The 3,046-nt window shown below is 40.9% G+C and overlaps 1 protein-coding gene across 2 annotated transcripts in view; it reads right to left on the bottom strand.

Annotated features, from left to right (window-relative positions):
• Positions 1–2,670, bottom strand: part of LOC101861106 (transcription factor Sox-2) — a 52,433-nt gene extending 49,763 nt beyond the window's left edge. For both annotated transcript variants that reach the window (XM_035968545.1, XM_005093624.3), the window contains exon 1: positions 697–2,670. The gene's annotated coding sequence lies outside the window, so the exon portion shown is untranslated. The remainder of the gene's footprint in view (positions 1–696) is intronic.
• Between the last annotated feature and the right edge of the window lie 376 nt (positions 2,671–3,046).

The following is a 3,046-nucleotide window of genomic DNA, read 5'->3' as shown; positions in this document are numbered from 1 at the left end:
CCCACAGACACACACACACATGCACACACACACTGAACGATAGAAAGATAGAGACAGAGAGACAGAGAGACAGAGAGAAGGAGAGACAGAGAAAGAGAGACAGAGAGGCAGAGACTGACAGACAGAGAAATGGCGATGGTGCAGGTCTATATAAAGATATGATGGTACCTACAGAAACTTTAATTACTCATTTCAGTTATAACATCGCCTCCCCAGCATTGGTTAAGACGTAAAATGGTATTCACACACGACCTGACGTTTTATAAAAGGTGGAGATAAATACAATATCTATTCCAGAATTGAGTGTGGTCACGTCGTTAGCCATACGACGTAATAGATGACTTGTGCAAAAAGAAGGTTGAGCTTCCAGAAATTCCTATAATATTGTTAACTTTGAATACGTATCTCAGTTATTGTTTGAATTATGTATTAAATTATGCATAAGCTGAAGATAATACAATGGGTAAAAACGGGTAAAATGCATTTCGAGCATTAAAACAAGTCAGCCATAGCGAACAACACAACATGATTCTCATGTTATACACCCCTGTCGTCCAATTTGGTTTTGTTTACTTGATTGAAGTCTTCTACCTAGCCTGTCAGGACTTTTTCGGGCTGTACTGGATATTACTTTGTTTAAGAAAGACGAAGATGAGCAATAAGCTACAATCAGTCGCGTAGGAATCAAACTCATACCTTCTGCTTTGATGGTGAGGAGGGCAACAGCAACAAATCAGACGCCTGAAACAGTTCTTCCATCTCCCAGACAAATTGTCTAGTCAACAGGAAACAACGTCGAAAAATGTCAACTGACCTTGCTCGATTTATTTAGGTCAATGTCATTTTCTGGCTCAAGGTCACAGGACAGGTTAGAGAACTCCATGACCTTCTCAGGGATCTTCCATAACACGTTTTTACGGTACATTATCCGTTTTTTCTGGAAAGTAAGCAAACACGTAAGATGAATTACTCCTTCAAAGAAAAGATTCCTTTTTCCAACACAGAATTCGCCAATAAATTCCAACGACATGGCTTGCTTTCCAGGAATTGAAGCTTCCAGATACTGAGCAACCTTGCCCCACTTCTTTCGTTGAGCAACAATGCAGCACTTCACTCACTCAGAAACAAAGCTGACGGATTTGCCAACAATTATTCCAGCACGCGCTCATTCTGCAGACTCACGTTTGTGAGAAACGTGGGTTTGAAACACTCGTGGAAAAGGAAGAGGAATGCGTCCTTAGACGATAATGTCCCAGTGTCCCTTGTACATTGCCCCGCACTGTTGTGTGTCTGAATAAAGACTGAAACCAACAGGACTCCAATACCACTCTATAAATGGTCAGACGCCACGGCCCCCACATAGTTATTATCCAGCCGTCTATAGAAGTGTATCAATGTACATTATGCCTTTTATTCACCAGCCATTGCTGGCTGCCCGTTAGGCAACAGCATACGTAACACCACAAGAAAAGAAGGCTTTCAGATGGCGAACAATCTATTTTACGGGGCAGAGAATAGCAGTAAATTCCTTTCACGCTAACCAGCACTCCTGAATATAGATTGTCGAGGTTGAGATAGTCGTTGTGTCGATGTTAAACGTTGTATGGGCTTCTGTTGTTTGGGGGAACAATGCCTTGCTCTATTCTTAGGCACAAAAATGTGGTGTGGGGCTTTCATTCTCCATGATATCGCCCGCAGAGGAAGGCGCGTGAAAAGAAAACGCCAGTGCTACAGAACCACTCTTCTTTTGGGGGGTCGGTTCCAACAAAAGCAGCATGGTTGGTGTGGTCTAAGAGAAGAATAGTAGCTCTTTCAAGCAAATTGTTGATTGTACTGTCAACACTGGTGCATACTCAATGCTCCCGACAGTTATGAGGGTGACGTTGCCGACCACAGGAAGAAAGGAAGAGAAGCCAGGGACTTTCTCACAGCAACAATCGCTAATACAAAATGAGGCAGGGTCCTAATGAGGGTGGCAGGTCGATGAGAGTGTTACACAAGGAGCGAGGATCAGGGTAGAAAGTGTGAATGATTGAGAGGGGGTGAGGAAAATAGGAACATTGGGGAGGGGAGGGAGGGGAGGGAGGGGGGGATTGTGGGGTGGACTCTCAATGGGTCTAGATCAGCGTAACTTTATGGTAGAATGGCGCAGCTGGAAGAAATTGATAAAGAAGCGAGTAAATAAAGTGTTCTAGAGAGTGTTGATAAGCAACAGGCAGGCAATATAGACAGGAAGGGGTTCGACATTTTAATGTTTACAAAAATACTGTAATTAAAAAATGAACTGTTAACGTAGCTCTTAAAAAGCGACTCTGCACAAATCGGATAACAACCAGGAGAAATCGTTTAACTCCAGTTTATAATTTTGTTGCTGTACGCTGTATCATAATGTACTTATGGGGCTCTTTGCATCATAACAGAAATAGAAAAGAAAAAAACACACACACACATAGGAGAGATCATGTTCACACACTAAAATTTGTTTATAAAAGCCATCTATGTTCTTCTTTCCCTGGATTCCCAGAGCGATTCGCTTCGCTTAAATTCACGCGTTGGTGTGGTCTTCGAGGGGGAAAATGCGGCATGACAGCAACAGTTGAATTTATCGCTACCAGAATTTGTAGAAGAAGAAATAAGAAGAGAAGAAAGAACAGACTAGAAAGGAAAAAAGAAAAAGAAAAAAACAACACCGACGACGACAACGACAACAATAACAATAGCAACAACAGCAATTAAAAAACAACAACAACAGCAGCAGCAACCACAACAACAACAGCAACAAAAACAACAACAACAACAACAAAAGCTGCAGCAACCAGAACAGAAAAAACAGTAATAATAACAACAACAAAAACAACAACAATAATAATAAGAACAACATTTAAAGCAACAAAACAAAACCAAAACACATAGATCTATGTACACTTATGATATTGACAGACAATAAGGCAGAATGCTGAGTCATGCTTAACTTGCACTGTTTTCTAATGTTTCCTTGAAAAAAAAAATGTTTAAAAAAAAGGAGCAAAAAAAAAAAAAAAGCAAC

This window comes from Aplysia californica, unplaced genomic scaffold (genome assembly GCF_000002075.1).
Source record: "Aplysia californica isolate F4 #8 unplaced genomic scaffold, AplCal3.0 scaffold00067, whole genome shotgun sequence".
Taxonomy (NCBI): domain Eukaryota; kingdom Metazoa; phylum Mollusca; class Gastropoda; order Aplysiida; family Aplysiidae; genus Aplysia; species Aplysia californica.
This window is presented reverse-complemented; position numbering and strand designations above follow the sequence as displayed.